General features: G+C 41.3%; 1 protein-coding gene and 1 long non-coding RNA gene across 12 annotated transcripts in view; both read left to right on the top strand.

The window, feature by feature from the left end:
* Nucleotides 1–25,108, top strand: part of Phactr1 (phosphatase and actin regulator 1) — a 512,176-nt gene that overhangs the window by 319,375 nt on the left and 167,693 nt on the right. The gene's annotated exons all lie outside the window — the stretch shown is intronic.
* Nucleotides 1–25,108, top strand: part of LOC147826195 (uncharacterized) — a 44,246-nt gene that overhangs the window by 10,237 nt on the left and 8,901 nt on the right. Inside the window, exon 2 of the long non-coding RNA XR_015439100.1 lies at nucleotides 1–25,108. This exon is cut by the window's right edge and continues 8,901 nt beyond it. This is a non-coding gene — a long non-coding RNA (uncharacterized LOC147826195).

The following is a 25,108-nucleotide window of genomic DNA, read 5'->3' on the forward strand; positions in this document are numbered from 1 at the left end:
ACATCAGGTAGAAGGAACAATGTAGATGGAGAATGGGGACCCAGAAGAAGTCTGACTAGACATGGAGCCTGGAAGTCACAAGCACCAGGCGGATCACTGAGGCCATAAGATGAAAACTCCAGAGAAGGCAGAGTGAGAAGGAAAGGGGGAGTGAGTTGCCTCTGCACCCCGAGGACCATCATCCTGGAAGTGATAAGCAGAGGCAGGGAAGGCAGACAGGGCTCTCAGGAGTTTGAAGGAAACCCAGAAGGGGCTGAAGGTATCACTGAATCAGAAGAGGGAGTTTGAGAAAGAAGGGTCTTCTCTGACAGCCCTGACAATGCCAGGGCCTGAGAAGTGCCCAGGACATTCAGTAACAACTCATCGCTGGTGTCTTGAGGATAATATTTCAGGGAAGCCCTACGGCTGAGATCTAGTTAGCATATGGTTGAGGAATGAGTGCCAGAAGAGGAAGTAGATGGTTGTTTTAAGAAGTTTGGCTGAGAGAAAGGAGGAGAAATATATAGTAATCTCCAAAAGAAGATATAAGCTTGAGGGAGGTGTTGTTTGTTTAAGATTTATCAGGTTGTCAAGCTGCAAAATTTGCCTTAACGTGGCTCTGACATTCCAAGGGAAATCAAAGCATCAGCTGAGCGTCTGTGAAGCCAAGGAAATACATTTCTACACATTTTTCGGCAATGAAAGCTCTCATGACTAGAAAAACAAACATACGAATAAGCAGAGTGTTATTTAGCATCTGATTTTCATAAGACATCATCAAACCAAATTGACTGGCCTTCAGCATCTGCCTGAATCACACATTTCCTGTGGGTGATTGATTAGAGGATTCATCTGGATTCAGTCACCAGCACCAAAAAATAGATAAATAAAAATGTAAGAGGTCAAGCCCAAGAATATTCCTGTGTATCACTTGTTACCCACAAAGGGAACATCTAGGGGTTAGAAGGCAAAGTGGACTTAATAGCCTGCCCTTTTAAAATCTATAATAGGTCCAGGCTAAAGACTATAGAAATCAGTACCTTCTATTACTGAGTTGTAAAAGATGTAATCTCAAATCACTCTTTGCTGAAAGTCAAGAATATAAATTGCATTTTCCCTTTATCTCCTTGCAGTGCATATAAAATTGAAATTCAGTCTAGTGGCCATCCAACTATACCATTATAATTTAACCTAGATCTAAAAGAGGAGAGAAGGTAATTACTGCAGCATAAAATGGAAGATCATTAGTTTTTATTAGATTTCTATGTCATTAAGCTAAATAACAGCACGTGTTGGAGCTCAGGTTATTTGGACAGGATTGTTGTTTGGATCATTTATTGCTGTGTAACAAAAACTCCAAAACTCAGTGACTTAAAGCAACCAGCACTGTATGCTCCCTTACAGCCTGGGACGGTGGTGACAAATCTATGGCATGCATGCGGCAGCTGGCTGTTTGTTATCACTGAAAGCTCTAAAAGGTTCGCCATCACTGGCTGGCATCAGCAAGGTGGTTCTTCTACTGCTCTCTTTTGGATTCTCTCATCCGTTTGGAAGCAGAAGGAGTTGGAGTCCTCTGGAGGCTCACAGGACATGGGGAAAGCTGGACCTCACTCCCCCTCCATGTCGGCTTGGGCCCTCCCATGCAGTCTTTCCTGTGTTCTCTCCAGCACGCAGCTCAGGGGCCCCAAGCAAGCAAAAGTGGGAGCTCTCAGGCCTTTTTGAAAACTTAGGTCCAGAATTGGCACAGGTTCATATTCACAGTGTTCTCATGGTTAAAGTCACAAGATCATCACTGGACTAGACTAACAAGGATGTGAATGCAGGGCCATCTTTGGAACCAGCTTCCACTGTTCAAAGTATAGCAGATGGCAACTGCTGCTTGTTCCCTGCTCTCAGGAAGAACATGCGCCCACAGTTTTGTAATGGTAACAGCAACAGCAGTAGTTACCCTCTGCATTTACTCTGTGATGTGAATCGCGCAAGACCCTGTCCATCCCTCGTGGACATTAATCTCATAACAATGGACATAGTATTATTAACCTTATTTGAGAAGTAAAGAAACTGAGGCTAAATAATTGTAGTTAGAAATTGCAGAGCTGGGATTTGAACTTGGTTTATACAGATATTCCTCATTTAGTGACTTACGTATTTAATGACTGTTCAGACTTACGACTGAGGTGCACTGTTTGGACTTAGGACCCACTGCTCGTACTTAGCACCCCATTCAGACTTACAACTCAGGAATGTGAGCAGCAGTACGGCCTTATGGTGGCTTCTTCTACAGTACAGTACTGTAATTTTTGCTGACTGTACTACACACTACAGTAAAGTAATGTGACTTTATTTTCTGTTCTACATTACAATAGTGCGTGTACGAGGTATGCAATGAAAAGCAAAGTTGTCAAGTTGGATTTTCCTTTGACCATTTCTTTGTTCTGAATATTGTAATATACATACTAGATACAATTCCTCATATAGCAGTTAATTCATTTAACAACCTAGTCTAAGGAACAGAACTCAGCTGTTAAACAGGGAATGTCTGAGTGTTACACGAGATTACATTTTAGATCCATAAGTGTGGGAGCTCATAATTTAGATGGTTTAAAACAATTTATTTATACTTAACAGTGATGGTTCAAGATACTTTCCTTTTCTTCAAGTATCTATAAAACCAATGTGAAAAAGAAGCTCATGAATTAAAAACTGACATTGGAAGTCATAATATGAGTCTTCTTGAATGTCTTTGAAAACAGAAGGTAGCATCTTACCTATGTATTTCCCAGCAGTGTCTAGTTCAGTGGTCTGTATGTGGCAGAGACTATTTGTTGAGTAGTTCAGAAGGAGGAAATTGATACAGGTTGAGCGTTCCTATTCTGAAAATCTAAAAGTCAAAATGCTTCAAAGTCCAAAAGTTCTTGAGCACTGTCATGATGCCAAAAGTGAAATGTTCCATATCATGAAACTTTGTGTCATGCACAAAATTACTAAAAATATTACATAACGTTACCTTCATGTTATGTGTATGTGTATACACATGTGAAACATGTCTGTATATTATATGTATATTTGTGTATACACACTTAAAACATAATTGTGTTCAGACTTGAGTCCCATCCCAAGACACCTCATCATGTGTATGCAAATATCTTTTAAAAATTAAAAATTCAAAACATTTCTAGCACTGAGCATTTGGAATGAGGGATACGTAACCTGTACAGACTCAGCAAATATCATTAAAATGATTGCATTTATGTTTTCATTGGAACTCTGCTTCATTCTGCTACATGATACATAGAAACAAAATATGCATAGGTTAGGGAAAGAGTAATAACACTGGGGGTTAGATAGTCACAGAACTTCCACCATTGATCATTAAAGTGTGCGTATCCCATGCACCTCCACTGTAAGGTGTTGACCAATGATGAGAGGCCAGAAGCTGGAGTCCAGCTGCTGAGTCACCTTGGGTGGGTTGTTTGTACTCACTGTGCCTCGTTCTTTTGTCTTCAAGATGGGGATAGAATTGGGATCTGATGAAGTTGTTGCAAGAATTAAAAAAGAAGTTAATTCATAGAAAACTCTTAGTACCTTGCACTTAATGAGTTTTATCTGCCATTTTTTTCTAGACATGCATTTGAAAAGCCCAACAAATAAGAGTAAGGAAAGACTTATTTGATATTTTCAGTCTGTGGGTGCTGTATGGAGATGATGCTGCTGCTTCTTGGCTTCTCTTTAGTTTAGGCAGTGTTTATTTTGGGCTGGGCACAGAGCTTGCTTTTAGATACATTGTATAATTCCAAGAGCTGGAATTTATTGGGATTTTTTTAGGTTTCAACAAGTTAGTTCACTAAAGCTTTCCTCTTCTCTCTGAATCCGCAATGAAGTGCACCAACACAATGGCCTCTGCAGATGTGCTCCATCCTGTCTTTCCTCTGCTACACCACAGGAAGACACATGACAGAGGAAAGCGAATTCTTGGAGGAGAACATGGCTACAGTCTCCTTTTGAAAATCTGTCAGATTTTCAAGGAGAATTTTCAATTTTTGAGGTCAGAAGGCTCAAAAATAGGAGGTATGGAGCAAAGTGACCACATCCTTTATCTCCCAGATATCTACCGTAAGTAGAAACCAAGCCTGAGCCAGGCAAAGCAGGGAGTAAGGTGATTCTGGACAAAACTATGAGGACAAATAAACTGCAGGCCCTGGGGCCAGTTCTGTTTTGCAAACAGAAAAGAATTGAAGAGAACAGAAGAGAAAGTAGAAGGGACCACTGGCACTGAGGTACATAACAGCATTAGAGTGCCCCTCACTGTCTCCAATTTCAGCTAATAATGATGAAGTTCCTGTGTTTCTTTATAGAATTAAATTTATTTGCCTCCAGTCCTCAAATTGTGTTTCTACCTCCTGTCCCTTGCCTTTTCTGCTGAAGGTCTTGATTGGAAATTCTGTCCCAGTGCCAATCTCTCCCACCAATAATTTATTCTTTCTTCCTTCAATATATCTCTCATTCTGCAGTCTTTGATTGCTCCTGTCCTCAGCTCCCATGCCAGCAGCTCCAATGCATTTGTCCCAATCCCAGGCCCTGCAAGTATGAGTGACAGGCGCTTCTTATGTCCATCTTTTGTACCAGGCCTGGGAGTCACCATTAATGCTCCTTGAGTTTATCTCTTTTATGTGGAATCATTTTTCCTCCACTCTACAGTCATGCACTTCATTATAATGATTCAGGGACAGCCCACGTATACAATGGTAGCTCCCTAAGATTTTGTGGCCTAGTGATGTCCTAGTTTTCTTAGATTGTTGTAAGTACATTCTGTGAAGTTTGTACAACAAAATCACCCAATAATGTATTTCTCAGAAGGTTCCTCCATTACTAAATGATGCATGACTGTGGATCTCTTCAATTTTTCCCTTTCCATCTTGGAGTTACTCATTTATTGTGTTCAAAACTCGATTCTCCTACGTCCATCCAGCTCTCCAGCAATGCTGTTTTTCACCCATACACCAGTGCTAGACTCAGCTCTTCTTTGGCAGCCCCAACCTCTGCTCTGACACCAGCCCTCTGCAGAGCTCCAGATCAGTGTGTCTCCCTTAGTCCATTTTCTGTTGTTAATAACACATAGACTAAGCAAGTTATAAAGAAAAGAAGCTTATTTTGTCCATGGTTCTGGCCCCAGGTCAAGGGGCTGCATCTGGTGACGACCTTCTTTTTGGCAGAATCCCGAGGTGGCGCAGGGGATCATTAAGGTGAGCCGCAGAGTGCTGCACCCTAACTCGTCAAGCCATTCACCCATTAATTGCATGAATTGGTTAACCCATGCCTGAGGAAGGGACCTGATCATCTCTTAAAGATCCCATCTTGTCTCTTCTCTTAATATCTCAACCTGAAAATTAAACTTTACCATGAGTTTCAGAGGGGACAAATCACATTCAAACCGTAGCGAGTATGTATTTGCTGAATGCCTCGTTTTTATCCCAACAGGCTGCATTGGTCAGCTTTCCCATTGCTGGGACCAAATAACCTGACATCCACATGTTAGAGGCAGAGAGATTTGTTTTATTTTATCTTACAGTTTGAGAAGCTTTTTAGTCAATGATCAGCTGGCCCCAAGGCAGAAACATCGTAGTGGAAGAGCATAATGGAGCAAAGCTGCTCACTTGGTGGTGGCTGGGAAGCAGAACACAGGCAAATAGCACCAAGGAGGGAGGGGAGGGACCAGATGCAGTCCCTCAGGTCCCACCTCCAGGTCCCACCTCCATGCCCCACCCTGACATACCCGGAATGTGCATTACTATGCTTCTAGGTGGCTCTCACGCCAGTCAAGTTCACAGCCAAGATTAATCCAAAGTATAAATAATTTAAAGAGCAAAATAAAAGACAAATAGCAGGAAACAAGGAGATAGATGTTTTGTAAGTGGGAAGGGGAGGAGTGAGGTGAGGGAAAGGGGACGTAAAAAGAATTCAAATGTCCCATGTACATGTACCAACTCCCATGATGAATGTAATCATTATGTACTGCAAGCATGGGCTGATAAAATTTTTTGAAAGATTAGCTGTCACACAGTCTTCCCCTCCAGAAACATCCTGACTCTATAAAATGAGTCATCCTTCACTTTGGGGACATCTCTGAATCAAGACTCAATTTTATTACCAAATCCAGTCCAATTACAGACATGCCCTCTCCTTTGTCCTCAGTGGCTATAGCTAGACATTCATCTGGGTTTTCTGGGTTTTCCCAGAATTCTTGAACCATTCACTCCCCTTTGACTTTTACTTGCAGCCACTTAATGATTCCATGTTACTGTACATTGGCACTACTGTACCAAAGGCCATAGCTAACTGTTGACAAAGGATGAGGCAGCTGTGATGTAGCTCTCATTGCCTCCACCATCCTATAAGTCAGTTCCTTCTAATACCCACTTTATGGGTAAGGATAATAAGGCTTAGGAAAAACTGTCAATAACTTGCCAAGGATCACAGTGCTAGTTAATAGTTAAACCCTGGAGGATTCAAATGCAAGCCTGTCTCACACTGGGATCTGCTGCAATTTGCCTGGAAATGTCACCATTACATATGACTTGAGAGCCTGAGTAGTGAGTAGGGCGAGATGGGTGTACGTCTAGTGGGTAAGTTTGAAAACACTTGAATTCAGAAAGCTGATCTCATTAGGAAAACAGAAAAAGAGTACTGAAATAGGACTTGGTGATTTTAGTGACTAATGCTGGGGCAGAGAAAGAGAAAGATGCCTACGTGATGTGCATCAACTTGTCAGTTTTTTAAAAAATCCTGTTGGATGGTTGGTGGCTGGTTAATTTGGTCAGTTTCCTTGTTAAGTTCTTAAATTGTAGGAAATAATAGGAATGACATTAGATAATGAATCGGTTATGGTTTCAGAGTTGTTCAACTAAAACATAACAGTATCCAGAATGGTCTGTGAGTGCTCACATTCAGTAGTTCTTAAAGTTCACTTTTAAACTGCCATCATCTTTGTGTCAGCCTCAGGGAGAATTGGGGGACAGTGACGTGGAAATGTAAAATATAAAATACGCGAGATATTGATGAAGCCACATAAATGCAAGAAAGCATCGTGTCCAAGAGCCTGCCTGGAGTGGTGTGACCTGGGTAATAACCTCAGATGCCCCCAGAGCTTTTCCTGCTTAATCACGATGAGTGATAATTACGTGCAGCACTGGGCAAGGTCTTCTGAGTGGAAGTCGGCCGAGTGCTAGTAATGCTCGGGTGCACATATAGTTTGGGCACAGAAGGCTATTGTAATGTGCAGTGTTTCTTTGTCCTCACATTGACCAAGTGTGCCTTTCTAAGAGAATGAGTGTCTCTTCTATGGAATACCAACGTTTCTGTGTCCTTGAAAAAGAATGACCCCATATTGTTGGGATTTATGTTCTCTGGGTTGTTAGGAGTCACAAAAGGCTTTGCTGATAGCCAGGAGGCTGCTTGCATGTATTAGCATCATACAACGAAGGATTGCTTCATGCTACAGTTTAGGGGATCGTGCTAGTTACATTTACAGGTGCATCTGTGAAGATTTTACAAAACAACCGTGAACTGTAATTCTGCAGCATTTTACATTAATATATTCCTATGCAAAAAAGTCATGCAATTTATCCACTGTACCACAAAACTCTATTTCATGCATGAACAACTAGAAAGATTTATTACAGGAAAATTTGCTATTACAATGAAGGCGGTCTTCACAAACCTGACGAATGGCTGGAACTTCCCACTTAAGAGACCTGGGCCAGATATTTACAGACATATTTATAATAATATGCCTTTCTGTGAGGTCTACTGTCACATCAGTGTCTACTGCTTCAGAAAAGACCAATGAGTTCTTGTGTGTTGATATCTAATTGTAGAGATATAATTAAATATCTCTTAAAAAGTCATTTAACATGTTCACCCACCACCTGTGTGGCCATTACTCGCATAATTTTATCTTTAGGTTCTACATAGGAAACCTGAGTTTTAAAAATGAAGGCTGAGACTGGAGGATTATAAGTTAAGAGACTTAGCAAGATCCTATCTTGAATGAATGAATGAATGAAGAGGATTGGGCATGTTGCTTAGTGCAAAGGCTCTGGGTTCAATCCCCAGTACTGCAAAAATCAATCAGTCAGCCAGTCAGTCAATATTATTAAAGTTTCAAGGCAGAGAGAAAATATACTCGTAATGTTGACACTCTTACAAATTATGATCTTGTGTGCATGCATGCTAACATTCTTTGACAGTAATTTCACACAGTTGCAATCAAAATAAAAACAAATTGTACCTGTCCCATTTTAGTTTTTAACATTATATCACGACAGTCCCTTGCTCACAGTCAGCAGTCACCCTCCTAAGCATAAACACTCCTTTGGGCATGAGTTCTTGTAGATAATCCCACCACCGACATCCGTGTGTGCAGCACTTCTTCCTTTGAGGGTTTCTTCAGGGTTGAGACCTGGTTCAAAGTCATATTGGGTGTGAATAGTGTCATGACCTTTGCTTTCCAAAAAGGTTGTAATGATTTTCACCCCCTGTGATGGGAAGAGTAATGACTTCACACTTAGCAGGATTGGGATACAGAAATGTGTAGTGGTGCAAAGTGAAACTGGTTAGTGAAAAATCAAGCAGAGAAGATGCTGCAGCTTCCCAAGATGTTCTAGCACTGGGCAGTCTGTTCTGAGGGGCCCCAGAGAACACATTTCAGCGGCCTCTCTTTGGACTGATTTCTTCTGTTGCTTATTATAAACTAATGCAACTATTGTTCGAGACTAGTACAGCCTGGCCTAACATTTCCCCCAGCAGAATAGCTGAACTTCAGTCAGTGAGAACGTTGGTAAGAGACAGGTAGAAGTTACCTGGGTACCCTTACTGATGTAAACCAACACAAGCCATAAAAGACACACTATTTACAAATGGGCTCTGGTAATAGGGTTAATAGGAAAAAGAAAATGCTAGAGGAAATAAATTGAATGTTTCTTAATAGCGCCTTAAAGAATATGAAAATTGAAATTCCTACAACTACAGTGAAGTTTTATTGAACAAGGTTGAGGAGAGCTGGGAGCACAGGTAGTTGGATGTAACTGTCCCGTCAAGTGTGAGGCAGGGGAAGGGACCAATTGAGAGAGGAGGCACAGAGGGACCAGATCAGAGGTTCATTGTCATATTACAGATTCCACACTCTGATAGGTCACTGTGAAAGGATTTTAGCAGTGCAGTATCTGAGTTCATATTTTCAGTACAAAACAGATTGCCTGGGCAGAGAATCTGAACTCACAAATCAAAGAAAATTACAAATGTCCCATAAATATATTTTTTAAATCTCAGCCTGACATATAATTAAGGAAACATGAATTGAAATTAGTGAGATGCAATTTTTCACGTATGGCTTTGGCAAAGTTAGAAGAAATTGATAATCTCTCTGTGTCAATCAGCATGAGACCGGACTGGGAAACAGTCTGTCTCATATGGAAGATGAATCAGGGCAAGAGTTTTGGGGTACAGTGTAGCAAGAGTAAGTGATCAGAATTGCAGATGCATTAACCCTTGACTTTGCACTTTATCAGCCTAGCAAAGGTTGGTAAGGCACAGAAGAACATTCTGAGTACAGGGAAAAAATATGTTGCAAAGTTCCAGACTTGACAGAAGAGAATGTCCAGAAGAAATTATAAATTGCCAGGAACTTAACCTACATATACGCTTTCAGAAATACAGTAAGATTGATGTACACTGTTGCTCATTATAGATTGTGTATAATAGCAAAATACTGGAAACAAAATAAATGCTATCACTGGAGGAACGGTTATATAAATCATCATCTTTCTACACAATGGAGTACCAGGGAGCCACAAAAATGTCTAAGTAAGATTTGTACCTTCAGATATGGAAGGAACACTGAAGTGGAAGAAGCCGGATGAGTTATAGATAGTATGTATGTTATGACTCTACCTACATTGATTTTTGAACAGATTGTATCTATACATATTGATTATTGAATAACTTTTTCTAAAAATATGGAAAAAATATGGTAGAGTGTGGTTGGCCTTTAGGGAATAAAACTAAGTATTCAGATTAGATTTTACTTGAATTATTGCCATATGTATGGGTCACTGCTATACAGAACAGTTGTAGAAGATAATTTCCACTAAATTTTAGCCATATATCATCTTTGGGTAATTTCATCTTGGCTCATCAACACATACTTATGTGCCATTCATCCTTCCAAGCTCTTTGCATTTATTAACTCGCATTAATCATCACACACCCACCCATATGGGCTAGATTTGTCTTCATTCCTACTTTGCAGTTGAGGCAGCTGAGGCAGGGATGTTAAGCAACTTGCCCTGAGGTAACACAGCTCCTAAAGAGCAGGGGTGGGTTTGGATTCTAGCACCCTGGCACCTGAGTCCACTGCACTTTCACTCTATTATTTTTGATTTTCCAGTATTCAAACAAGGAACATTTTGTTAGAGTAGGTCTTGGAAATGACCCACATGCCATTACCTATCAATTGGAGGTTCAGGCAGTGAAACTTTTCTTAGTAAATGCTAAAGTTGTTTCTGTCTCTGCTCCAGTAAGTGCAGACTTACTCCTGGCTTCATCTGAAGACAATGAAACATAAAGAAGAGAACTGCCCTGATATTTATTTGGAGTTTGAAATGTCCCACCAAGGCTGTGTGCTAAAGGCTTGCTTGGTCCCCAGTGCCTGACGCTATTGGGATGTGGTGGAACCCTTAGGAGGTGGAGCTTGATAGGAGGAAGTGAGGTCACTGGGGCCCTTGGAGGGATATCAGGACCCCTAGCCCCTTGTGTCTCATTTTACTTCCTGGCCACCATGAGGTGAGCCATTTCCTCTGCTCCCACCATATCATGCTGCATCACCAGAGTCCCAAAAGCCACAGAGCCTCCAAAATGGTGAACCAATAAGGCTTCCTTCCTTGTAAATTGATTTATCTCAGGTATTTTGTCACAGTGGCAGAAAGCTACCACGTGCCAATTATAGACCCTTCTTCTTTCTCAACCCCGGCTTTGCTTTCTGAAAGAGAAGCCCACATGTTATCCCTTCCAGCCAAACTGTGAGCCCTGAGACCAGCCAGTGGCCAGGAACCATCCACTGCTCCTTTCTCCTATCCTCTGAAGCTTATGCTCCCAAGCTGGGCTGCCAGAATATCCTGCTGCAGAGCCTTTATGGCCCCAGGTCGTATGCCAAGAGATCTTTCTAGCCTCTGACTCACCACATCCAGCTTAGAAAACAAAATACTGCAAACCAAGCAGGATCCAGGCCCAGAGTGATTAGATGAATACAGCTAAGGATTTTACTCTTTTTAGCATTATGTCATGGAAAAACAGTAGTATTTGATCAGAGAAGAACTTTCTTAGCAGTGGATTATTTGACAAATATAATGCAAGGGACTTTCTTTCTTCCTTGCTTTTCTGACTAGCTGATGGTACCAGTGGTTCACAGTGTCCCATTATTTGCTGTGGATTTCTCCTTCAAAGTCCTTTGTTCAACACACACTTACCCAAGATCTCTTAAATGCCACGTACAGAAAATTGAGATCTAAAGCAGAGTCGCCCACACTGAGCACACACTCAGAGAAGAAATAGAACTGGGAACCAATAATTACAGATCTGCAAGATAAGTGATCATGAGGTAAATACAACATGTTCTAGATGCACAAAAGAAGTGATTCCTGGATTGTCTTAATTTAGTCCGAGTTGATAATCATTGCCCCAGGAAATGACCTGAGTCTCCATGGAGAAATCCTCATGCCTCAGGTTAATTTAGCCCTTTGCTTGTTTACTTGCACCTGCAAAAACCACGAAACTCCTAGCAATGCAGGCAATGGTAGCTGCCGGGAGAGATATAGAATCCTTCCCATTGGGTTGTTCACCTTTTCAAGTGGTTCGACATTCAGCCTTCCCTTTGTTTTGCAAGCATTTTGTATTCACTAACTGCTAAGTATTAAATTCTTACTAAGCGCTAAGTTTTAGATTAGCCACTCAAACCCAAAGTTAAAAATGTATATAATTTCTTACTCGAGATACTTGAGCATGACCTAGTTGGGGCAGAAGTAGATGGCACCTGAGTACAGAGAAGCAAAGGAGATTTGAGGGAACTCAGTAACAGCAGCAGTTGAAAGTTGCAGCATACTTCCTGAGCCCGGTGCTATCCTAACTGTAGTTCACACACTTGCTTGTCTAATCCCCACTGTCGCCCTGTGAGGTATTATTTCCCCTTCTTTGCAATTGTGAACCCTCAATCAGGGAAGTTTGATAATTTGCCAATGCCTGTCTCAGTAGGAAGCCGGGATTGATCTAAATTCATTCCAGAGCCTGCAGATCTCACTGTGCCACAGCTGCAATCCTTACAGAATGGCCAAGATTCTGACGGAGAGAATTAGGGGAGAGGACATTCCAAACCCAGCCAGAGGAATAAACGAAGGGCACAGAGGTGGAAAATCAGAAGCGTGTTTGGGGGCTGGAGATGCTCCGTAGTAGAGCATTTGCCTAGCATGCATGAGGCTCTGGGATCCATCCCCACTACCACAAAAAATAAGCCTGGCTTTGACTTAGTTGGGACTTGGTTTATCAGAGGTAAGTACTGGGAGGTAGAAGCTGGAAGTAGATTGTGGACAGTCATAAAAGACTGCAGGTGTGGACTTTCATTCCACTGGGGGCTTTAAGCAAGGAGGTGATGGAATCCCAGCTGGCCTGTGGGTGACTCGCTAATGGCTACAGATATAACTGCGGATGGGCACAGTAAGAAGCCTGGCAGGGGAGGCCTGTGAGAAGGCTATTGTAACAATAGGCAAGAAATAATTGGAGCCCGCATAAGGTGGGGCACCAAAAATAAAGAAGAAAGAAAAGACACGGAGGAGGCAGAAGTGGATGGGCCTGGCAAAGAAAACGTAGGAGTGAGGGAAAAAGCAGAAACCTAACATGAGAGTTTGGGGCCCAGGTGACTCATGATTGATTGTTATTTTGTAACAGGAGTGGGTAAGAGTTGAAGTTAGGGCATTTAAAAGGCCATTCTCTTTGTGATGTAGAGCTCTGCTATAGTTTGGGTCTTGACTGTCTCCTGGGAGACCTCAGTATTAAAGGCTGGGTCACCAGCCCGTGGTGATGTCAGGAGGAGGTGAAACTTTGAAGAGGTAGAGTCATGGCGGGAGGAATCAGGTAACTGGGAGTGTGCCCTGGCAGGGATGTTGGGACCCCAGCCCTGCCTCTCACGCTTTGCTTCCCAGCCACATGAAGGCGAGGAAGCCTCCCCTGCCACATACTGCCTCTGCACTGTCCTGCTCCACCATGGGCTCAAAGCACAAGGCCAAGCAGCCATGGACTGCATCCCTCTGGGGCCAGTTATTTGATCTGAAATAAACTTCTCTTCCTTTTAAGTTGGTTATCTCGGACATTTTTGTCACAGTGATGGAAAGCTGACTGCCCCAAGCCCCTGTGGCTAAGGAATATCCAGGAGGTCTCACCATACAAGGAAAGAGCGCCATCTTCTGGGAGAGCAGAGCACCAAGGCCAGATTCCGTCATGACTCAGACAGGGAGCAGTCCGAACCCCAAGAGGCAGTGTCTTGGGTTTCTAAGGCTGCTTCCTACTAGGCTGTGAGGGAGAATCTCTGTTCCATGGCCCTCCCCTGGCTTTTGGTGGTTGCCGACAAGCTTTATCGTTTCTTGGCTTTTTGATGCATTGCTGTGGTCTCTGCCTTCATCCTCACACAGCACTTTCCCTGTGTACACTTCTGTTGCAGATTCCTCTTTTTCTACAGAAACTGCTCATACTGTGTCAGGGTCTAATTGTTCCAACATGACCTCACCCTAATCCACCTAGCGACATCTTCAACAACCCTATTTCCGAGCCAGGTCACATTCTAAGATGCTGGGGATTAGGACACCATCGTGTGAATTTTGGTGGAATATAGTTCACTCCATAACATCTGTAAATGAGATAAGAGCTCATTTCTCTCAAAAGGTGACCAAGTTTCTCTTGTACTTAGGCATCTTCTGGAGATTTCTGAGCAATTGGCTTAAAAATATTCTCAGGTCATGGGGCTGGGGATTTAGCTCAGTGGTTTTGCTGCCTCCTGAACAAGCGCAAGGACCCGAGTTCGATCCCCAGTACCAAAAAATATATATATATATTCTCAGGTCACTTGGAGCTGTGGTCTGTTGACAATTCATTATTGGGCCTGCATATATTTTTTGATAAGCCAAAGAAGGTTGGGGCATGAATTATTCTTGTGCTCAGCACATTCTCCTGGGTTCCCCAGCTCTAGAGCACCAGTAACCCTTCCCTGAGATGTCATTTTAGAAAAGTAGCTCCTGAGCCAGGAGCACCTGCCTGCTAGCTACAGAGCTGTCTCTTGGCAATGACGTGCTTGAGACAAAGAACAGGTGAAGGTCAGAGGCTGAAGGACATTCAGGTGCAGATAAAGTCCCACATTTCAAGCCTATTCAGAAGTGACTTGTGTCCATTTTGGTCTGGTCATTTGTATCAAACTTCAGGTTCTTCCTCATGAAAAAAAAGAAAAACTCAAGGAGACCTAGGCCACACTGCATATATCCAGTGGCTGGAAGATTGGGCATCATGGAGAAGGATGGGTACCCATAAATGCTAAATTCTGCCCTGGGTGTTTACAATTCAGATCCAGTCCCTCCCTAAATAGCTCTTTGGTGCTGTTGCATTTTCATGTGGGTATATTTACATTTATACCCCATTTATGTGATTTGCCAGAGCTCGAGGCTGATAGCTTAAAACCTTTCCCTTCAGTTTCCATTTTCGTTGCCCTCCAATCTCCATATCCTTGAAAATGAGCTTCTCTGAGCTCCTCATTAATTTTTCACTCCTCTCACTGTGGGAGACACAGATATACGGCAGAAGGATTTCGGGCCAAAGAATACTTGGCAAACCACCGCTGCCTCCAGCAGTAAGTTTCAGAAACAACCTCCAGGGACTTTGACAGGACAATTCCCAGTACCTGCTTGTGCTGTAATTATGGGACTCTCATGAGACCTTGAGAAAGTTGCCTGATGTCCCCAAATCAGGACAGGCAGTGACTCACTCTTTCTTTTTTTAGTTGGATGCTAAGAGTAGCAATGTGATCTCTTCACAAGATCACCACTGGTCTAGCTGTATAACAGCTGTATGGCCAGAGACAAGTGAGCACACCTCTCTGAGCCCTATCAGTTCATCTTTAAAATGTGTATTAGACTGGACCATCTAAGGATTGCATTACATCTAACCTGCCTCGCGTTCTGACAGTGGCCAGCCATTCTTCTCACAAGTACAAAAAAAAGCCACTTAACAAGTGTTCCTTGGTGCCATTGTTTCTCTAGCCAGGAACAAGGTCTGCGTGTTAGAGGACTGAGTAACTCAGCTGCACCAGCTTTCTGTAAGAAATGTCTATGTAGCAATCTTCCACTTAAAATAGCCCTGTTTCCAGCTCTGTCGTGACCCTCGATGCTGTCTCCTTGACCCACCCACCCCACACAAGCATCCCTCCTGATTTAGAAGATTTGAATGTGTTTCTTTAAGGGAACTTTGAAAAAGTTCTTTCGGGTGCTGCAGTTTGGGGTTTTGTAGGAAGTGTGGGGCAGAGACATCTATAATGAGGCTGGAAACTCAGTAAGCCACGAATACAACCAGCTGGCAGATTGACCCCATCAAAATTTTTACTCAGCTGATTTCATTGGCAATGGAGTGTGTACAAAGTCAAAATGAGAAGACTTGCATTGATTTAGTCCATTTACTAACCAAACCAATGGTGCACGTGGTTTCTTTCTGCAGAGTCTTGGCCTTCTGAGAACTAATAATTCAAATGCTCAGTGAACAAAATGAGATAAAGCTGGATTTTGGTTACCTTGTACTACCTGTATCTGCCATGCAGAAGTAATTCTCTCGGGAATGAATCTAATACCCTGTGGAAAAGAAAGCAAATAGGTGTCAGGGATTAAATCGTACTGTAATGGGAGAACTTTCCCCACCAGTATTTTATATCATCCTTAGTTAGTACTTTTTGTAAAAGAGAAAAAGGTTTCCATGGTTTGCCTCTATGTCTAATAGTAAACCAAAGGAATCTTCAGGCTGAGCTAAAAATGAGAATATTTGTAGGAAAATACAGCAGCAGGCACTTAGAGTACAGACAATTTGTTACATCAACAGTAAATCAGAATGTGTTGAATAACAATGCGTTATTCATATGAGCAGGGAGTAGTGTAGAGCACTTAAAACGCTGGGTGCAAAAGCCCTAGGAGTGCCACTCTTGTTACCTACTCAAAAAGTTGCTATATAAAGCAGTGGGTTAAAGCAGAAATGACTACGAGTGGAGCTCTGCCAGTATTTAAGATCCTTTGCATAACCCCATTGTACTTCCTGAATTGGTTCTACTTGTAGATGTATGGATGAACTCCCCTGGAGTTTGGTTTCCTCCTGCATGAAGTGAAGCACTCAGAATAGATGGTCTCTGAGACTCCCACCAGATGACCTAATATTCTTTAGTTTTATAGCAACAGATTCAGATTCATGTCCAATTTTATTAAGCATATCTTTAGTTCCATTCCAGTATAGTACCAGCAGAAATGATAGACCCAATATTTACCCTTCCTGTTAGCAAAATATCCTTCTTTGTACAATGCCCTCCCCAACCACTGCTCCTGAAAGTATTTTATGATGTTTCTAAAAGCTTATTTAAATATGAACCCTAAGGAAAGTACGGCTTTCCTCTTTAAAGGCCATAGCAGTGGGCTTCATAACAGGAACATAGGAATACGATTACAGATGATGTCCCTCTCATCACTGCTGGTTTCTCTCCTAGTTTAACAATTCACAAAGGTATCGTTCCTGGCACAATTTTTTTGAAGCAAGAAGAGGCCTTCATACTTAACAGGAAAGAACAGTGAGTGGCCAAGACAGCCAGACAGGTTTAGGAATAGACTCTCTGGTCCTTTCTCTCTGACCAGGGCCATGCTGTGCCACCTCCTGTTTCTGGTTATCGTGACACCTTCATCCCTCTTCTTCTACACCTTTGAGTGTCTGCTTCTCTCTCAGTTTTTTCCTTCTCCTCTATTGCATCAACCAAGGCTCTTGTGGGCATCATTTTGCTCCAAGTCAGCACATTGGAGATAGCTAACCATGGAGGGTATTATATCTTCAGTGTGCTGAAGGGGAAATACTGTTAGCCAGGAGTTTTGTGACCAGGAAAACCAGCATTCAGATGAGATTAAAATGTGTGTAAACAATATGCATAAAATTCTAAAAGAGTACCAGAGAGGTATTCCTTGAAAGAAATGTGAAAGAAGATAGTTCAGGGAAAAGCTAGAAGTCATACTGGAGGAGGAGAACGTGGAAACAGTAATGAATAAAGACACTGGTAACATTTTATAAATCCAAATGCATGTTCATTGTTTAGAAATAGCAGGTGTAATTATAATGAGCAATTTGAGGATTGTTTTTCAAAAAGGCAGAACTAGTATACATAAAACAGGAGGGAGTGATTTGTGTAAAGAAGCTCTAAGCTAACTATTATTCTGGGGGAGAGAGGAAATAAGAATACATTTTGAGCTTTCTTCATAAGCATTATTAAACATGTCAGGCTACCACTGAAAGGACAGAAGTACAATATAGCTTGTATAGAAGTATAACTTAAACCAGTGAGGAGAGAGAAGGGAGAATAAAGAAAATCCACATATTCCATCTCAAATTCATGTGAGCTATAGCATATCTTGTACGTAGAGGAAAATTTATAACCTTCAATACATACCTTACAAACGAAGATTGAAAGAAGCCAAAGTTAATAAATCAGAAAAGAATGAAAAACTAAGCTCATAAAACCTAAAAATAGTTATTTGAAAGGACTTTTAGATAGATTTTTTTAAACAGCCAAATTACCTAAAAATAAAGAAGACACAAATTTTGAAACTACATGAAGTGAAAAGAACATCACTATAGAGTATAGTTCTTAAATAATTTTTTTGGTACATTTTAGATATACGTAATGATCACATTCATCATAGGGAGTTTGTACCTGTATATAATATATCTTGGCTCTGCTTTTGTTTCCCAATCTCTTCCCCTCCCTTCAAACCCTTTTCCCCTCCTTAAGAAAAACCAAGAATAATATTATGTCAAAATTTGAAACACTAGGTTAAAAAGACAATTTCCTAGAAAATAATGTAAATTGCCAAGATAAGCACTGGTACAACTATAAAATTTGAATAAACTGTAATCGGTATGCAGTTGTCATTAGTTTAAAAACCTTCCTTTTCTAAAACATTTTAAAATTGAGGTGTGATTTACATACAGTAAAATTCATTTGTCTTAGTCACTGTCTTGTCTCTGGGACAAAATACCCGACACCCGTAACTTAAGAGGTTTTGTTGGCTCGTGGTTATAGTCTGTGGTCAGCTGGATCCAAGGAGAAGTGGCAGAGGGGAGGGGTCTGAGTGGAGGAAGCTGCTCGCATCATGGCAGCCAGGAAGCAGAGAGGGGAGGAACCTGGGAGGGGGACCTGCCCTCCGGGTCATGTGCCCAGCCACCACCTCCAGCCAGGCTCTGCCTCCTAACAGCAGCTTCACTGTGGACTCACCAATGGGTTAATCCAGTGATGAGCGTAGCGCCCCAGACCCCATCACCTTCCACATGCCCAACCCTGAACACATGAATCTTTGGGGGTCATTCTAGGTCCAACCCCAGCATCATCCATTGTCATGTACAGTTCTGTGAGTTTAACAGACATACACAAAATGAAACCCCCACCACAACCAAGATATATAGCAGTTTTATTGCCTGCAAAATTGGCTCAGGCTCTTCTGTAAACTGCTCATCCTCTCACCCCAGGCCCCTGTAACTATTGACCTGTTTTCTGCCCTCTATAATTTCATTTGTTCTTGAATGTGATATAAATAGAATCACATAGTAGGCAGCTTTTTGAGAATACATTTCAGATTCATTCTTGTAATGGTATGCATCTGTACCTTATTCCTTTTTCTTGCTGCATAATATTCCATTGTGTGGATATACCATGGTTTACCCCTTTGACTACTGAAAGACTTTTCTGTTTTTGTAGTTTGGCACCATTGTGTGCAAATATGTTTTCATTTCACCTGGGTAAGTAATGGAAAATAAGATTGCTGGGTTGTGGTAGGATATATTCAACTTTATAAGAAATTGATGGCTGTTTTCAAAAGTGCTAGTATCATTTTGTGTTCCTATAAATAATATGATTTGATTTCAGTTTCTCTGCAGCCTGTCAACACTTGGTATTATCCATTTTTTAATTTTAGACATTCTAGTGGTATGAGTATTATCTTCTTGTGGTTTAACTTTGTATCTCTCTAAGTGATTAATGAAGTTTTTGTCATGTATTTATTTGCCATTGCATGTCTTTGATCAAATCTTTTTTTGCCATTTTTCCCTATTACTGAGTTTTCAGGCTTATTTCTTTATTCTAGATTTTAAAAATTACTTATAATAATTTAAAATCATCCTTAAATAAAAAAGAAGTGGTGTAGGGTGGTTGTTAAGCCACATTCTACTCAAATCATTAAGGAAAAACTACAAATTATCCCAGAAAATATAAAGTGAGAGAATGGTTATGTTATAATCATGATACTAGAATAGCCAGTATGAGAAAGAAAAGTTTGTTGAGCAGTTTTACTTATAACATAGATTAAATATCATGAAACCAAATTCAACAACTAGGAGAAGGGCATCATGTCCAAATGGGACTTTTCGAATGGTAGATGGACTCACATTTAAAAAATTAATTAATTTACCATAAGACTACATGAATGAGAAAATCATATAATTAGTCCAAAAGAAGAAAAAACACATTTGATGAAATTAAACATCCACTCATGATCTTAAAGAAAGAAAAAAAGTCATGGGAAATTACAAATGAAAGCAGACATTTTAATCTGATTAAGAGGACTTCCAAAAAGTGTCACATTGAATGGTGAAATATTAGAAATTTTCTCTTATGTCAATGGAAAGAGTATTCATTCTTACCATCTCTATTTCACATAATTCTGAAGGTTCTTCTCAGATAAGCAAGACATGTCTTCACAGAGAGTAAAAAATAATCTATAGGCAGACTTAGAATTAATATGTAGCTTGGCAAGTTTGCTGTGAGTGGAAGATTAATGTTTTTTTCTTAAATAGAATTTGTATACACCCACCAGCTAAAAGTGATAAGAAAACATAATTTGTAAAGAGATTCTATTCTTGACAGCCAAACGAAACAACACCAAAAGTCCCACCAATCAAATAAAAAACAAACAAACAGGAATCAGAATTGTGATGCTGGTTTCTCCGTTTCACCCCTAAAGGAGTTGGGTCTTTATTTTGCCACCTAGGAGAAACTTGATTCTCCGTGTACCTTCTGACCCCTTTTACAAATACCTGTACCCACGTGCTTCTATCCTTCCAGTGTGTATATATTGATCCATATAATTTTTTGCCACATCTTTATTGAGAAGATATTATGTTTTAGGCACTTTCTTTTGTCTAGTACTGATTAAAGAAGTTTCCTTTTTTAGATCTAGAAGAATTCCTTCCAAAGACTTAGCTCTCCAAAGCCCTGTAAGCACAGATCTTTGACCACGGTTTCTATACAAAACATTTTTTTTTCTCTTTCTCTTTGCCCATCTTTGATTCTCATCTTTTTGGTTGTCTCCATGGTCATCCTGAAAAGAGCCCTTCTAAAATCAACTTTACCATTTAAACAACTCTCATCTGCAGGAAAACAGGGAATACCATGCAATACACAATACAATATTTCCTCTCAAGAACAGGGCATCATGTTAGTCAGTGCTATATCCTCTGAGCCTAACGACTCTTGAAGAAAGAGGGCACTGATTATACTTTGCGATTATACTTTGCAGTGGTTCATACAAAACCTCAGATGCGCAGAAAGTAAAACAAGTTATTTTAGATTCCCCAAGAGTAGATAGGAAGAGGCTGCTTTCCCTCTCCTATCTTCTTCCCTTTCTGTGTCACTGGAAACAGAAGGAGCTCCTGTAGGTCCCCCACTAACCAGAAGATGAATGTAGTCCCCCTACCCTGAACGTCTGGATTTAGTCTTTTCCCCATCTCCCACCACAGGAGCCTCTAGGGTACAGGCGAACAACCACCCCCGGCCCCCACCAGCACTCCTGCTCAGGCTCTGTCCTCTGGAAGCTCTTGGCCATCTTTGCACGGAATCCAGGGGTTCTGAGCACCCAGAATGTGGTTTAAGGGAGGGACCTCCAGGTGGGCCCACTCTGGGCTTGGTCACCTCACCTTTGGCGGGGCAGAACTTCAGGGACACCCTCACAGACACCAGGTTCAGGGCAGGCTTTCTTGAGTCTAAGTGTGTGACCAGAAATGTGTCCATTTGTTTCCTAAAGAAACAAAGACTTACTCAGACTTACTCAACGTACTACCATTTTTTAAAGTAGAATCATAAGGTTTAAGAACTTGAGGAGACCTTCAAAGTCATCTCATCCAAATCTTTTATTAAGTGGAGAAACCAATGGCTGTGACATGAGCTGACCGCCAGTGGTCATACGACAGGGTTAGCACTACATGGGTAATAGAAAACTAGGTTTCCCACGTCGGGGCACCGGGGTGGGCCATCTTGTTCCCATCCTTGTCTGCATATCCACAGTTCCTGCCACTGTTCCTGAATGGTTCAATAGACCATGAGCCAGCTTTGTCACTGGTGGCTAAGACTGACATTGGAACAGCCTCATGAGAGGAGGGCGGAGGAAAATGCACCCACGGGCCCCGCTGCTAAGAAACACCACTTAGGCATTGCTCACTGGGAAATAATAAATTCCTAGTGATGAATAGAAAGTGTCACTTAAAATCAGAAATTGTCCCCTGCGGGCTGTTAGATAGGGTGAAGTGTCAAAGCCAGTACACAGTAGAAGGGCACAGCATTGCAATGCCGACTTCTCTTAAGGTTGTCCATTTTCATCTCTTCTAAGAATCCTTTGTAGTGACGTAGGTACCTGAGACAGCTGTGCTGGACGCACATGGCGTTTGGGTCAGCCGTCATTGAGCCTCGAATACTGCAGCTGTAATTCATCGAGTTTGTTATTTAATGAAGTAAGGAGGAGAAAATAGTTTGGTTATCTTTTCATTCTTTTGCATATTTTTTGTACTTTTAACAAACTATGTATTAAATAGTTGCTGTTTGCAGATGGTTCTTGACTTGATAGTTTATGGTTTTCAACTTTACAGTGGCATGAAAGCATTTAGCAGCAATTGTACTATGTATTTTGAATTTAGATCTTTTGCTAGGCTAGTGACATGTGGTCCAATCCTATCTCGTATGATGCTGGGCAGTGACAGCAACTGCAGCTCTGAGATCACCAGGGAAAACAACTGAATCTCAGGGCACTGTGCTAGGATGTCCAGTCCTAGCTAGGATGTATGAAATGTATTTTTGACTCATGATATTTTTAGCTCATAATAGGCAGTATGCTTTATGTCTAAAATGCCTCCCTTAAGTCTCATGTGTTCAAACATGGGGTATTCAGAAGGTTGGCTCATAAAAGCTGTCACTTCGTCAGTGGATTAATCCATTGACGAGATCATAATTTGATGACATTATTGGGAGGTGATAGAAACTTAGGAGGTGAGGCCTAGTTGAAAGTGATAGATCATGGGGTGTGACATTGAGGACTATATCTAGTCCCCAGCCCCTTTCTCGAACTGTTCCCCTGCTCTCTGCTTCCTACCTGCCATGAAGTGAGCATTTTTCTTCCACCATACCCTTCAACCATGATGTTCTGCCTCATCTCATTCCCGTGACAGCTTGCCATGGACTGAAACCTCTGAAACCATGAGCTAAAATTAATGTCTCCTTCTTTAAGCTGTTTGTGTTAAGTATTTGCCATAGTGACAAGATGATGACTAACACAGTAGGCTTATCCAGACATAACATGATTAATAGTCAAGGAGCTTCTATACTAGGGCTTGTGCTAGATACAGGAAATAAAGAGGTGAACAAGGCAGACTTCGCCCTGCTCTTCCAGGCTAACTGGTGAGAACCACAAGAGAACGTCAAGAGGCCAAGGAAGCATAGGAAAAGGCTATGCCAAGAATTTCAGAAGCCCCTGATAGAGCAATGACCAAAGGAACTATCTGTGAAGGACCAGGTGGATGCCAGAAGAGATGCTTTGCTACTGCACTCAGATGAACACTACTTTTCACCTTCATTGGGAACAAAGTGAGCTACCCTGAGGGATTTAGGCAAGGAGGTAGCATTTCCTTATTTTAAAAGCCCTTAGAATGGGAAATATGGATCTAGAGAAGGTTGTGGAATATCTTGTTAAATGATCTTTCAAATAGACGCACCGGCCTGAAGTAATTTAGCCATGATCTTGTGTGTGTGTGTGTGTGTGTGTGTGTGTGTGTGTGTGTGTAATTATATATAACCATATATATATATATATATATATATATATATATATATATATATATATGGTTAATTAGCTCCTTAGGATCAATCTGAAAGTGGCTTGTATTTATATGGTTGACAAAGTATTCAGTGATACTGGGCAGTGTGTGTCTACTTTGTTATTTAGGAACTAGCATTGCAACATTCAAAACTGCTGCTAGGTTTTATGTCCTATGAGAAAGCCAGAAATCAAAAGCTCCAAATTTTTAATGAGCTTACTTTTTATTGCATTAATATAAGGTATAAAGAAAGAAAGGGCATCTTCTGACACAGCCATGTAGTTTCAACAACTTAAAACTATGTTAGAGTTTAGCTGTATTTAGCCGAAAGAATGCTAAATGTACACAGGTCCATAAATCGAGAGTTAGGCCAATATTCTGCAAGAATTGTCATTTGTTTTACGCCGTCACCATTCTCCTTATCACAGTTGTTTCCTTTCCAGCCAGCACGCTGCCCTCAGCCCTGACAGGCTAGGAGCAGTCATGTTATACACTCCAGGCAGATTTAGTCGGCAGCTGTACTCTCTGCCCTTAGTACGAATGAGGCATTCCAGAGACTGACCACAGGAGCATCCATGTCTCAGATGAACTCCTTCTGGGCCATGACTAATATGTGTTCCAGTCTGTATCATCTCTATTGGGCCTTAGCCTAGTTTTTCTATGGATATATTTTGTATGCGTGGCATTTCTGTTCAGAAAAGATAAAATACTAAGCATGAACCAAGGTCTAGAAATGGAAGTTAAGATGAACTTGGTTCCTGGACAGAATCTGATGTCAAAGAAGCATTGATTCAGCAGGACGCATGATTTTTATTTTATAGTAAAATTACTAAACAAATTTTCCATTTGGAAATGAAAATGATTTAGCCAGGCATGGCAGTACACATCTATAATCCCAGCCCTCTGAGAGGCTGAGCCAGGAGGATGGTGAGTTCTATCCCAGCCTAGGCAGCTTAGGGACTTGTAGCGAGATCCTGTCTCAAAACGAAAAGTTAAAAAAGGGTCGGGGATGTAGCTCAGTACAAAGGCCCTTACTACCAAAACATAAAAAGAAGTTTTACCTGTGTCATACTTTCCCCATACTACTACCATTTTTTAACAATGGTAATGTAGGGACTGGGGTGTAGCTTAAAGTACTATGAGAGAAGGAGCAGGAGAGAGCAGAGGTGCCCAGGAAAGAGGCTGAGATGACAGAGTTGGAAGCATAAAATGGAAATGTATATGTGTTGACATAAATATATCACACAGTTTTGACTGAGTATAAAATTATGTGAACATTGTTTGCAGTAGTACAATGCTCTGAAGAAAAAAGATGCAACAGTTATTTATATTCAGTATTCTCCCCTTCTTTCTCTCTGTTATAGACTGAAAGTTTGCTCCCCCCAACCCCCATACATATGTTGAAGCCTTTTCTATCCTTAATGTGTCTGTATTTGAACATGGGGCCTCTAAGGAAGTAATAAAGATGGCCCTGAGCTGATAGGATTGCTGTCCTTGTAAGCAGAGACAGACTTTGCATTCTGTCACATTCTGTACAAAGAGGAGGTGATGTGGGCACAAAGCAAGATGGCAGCCGTCTGCAATCCAGCCAAAGAACTCTCAGAATGAACCTACCTGGTCTTCAAGTCTCCGCCTTCCAGACTGAGAAATAAGTTCATATTGTTTAAGCCACATA

Source organism: Heterocephalus glaber, unplaced genomic scaffold (assembly GCF_053883595.1).
Source record: "Heterocephalus glaber isolate CG9 unplaced genomic scaffold, H.glaber_assembly_v1.0 deba00001472, whole genome shotgun sequence".
NCBI lineage: Eukaryota > Metazoa > Chordata > Mammalia > Rodentia > Bathyergidae > Heterocephalus > Heterocephalus glaber.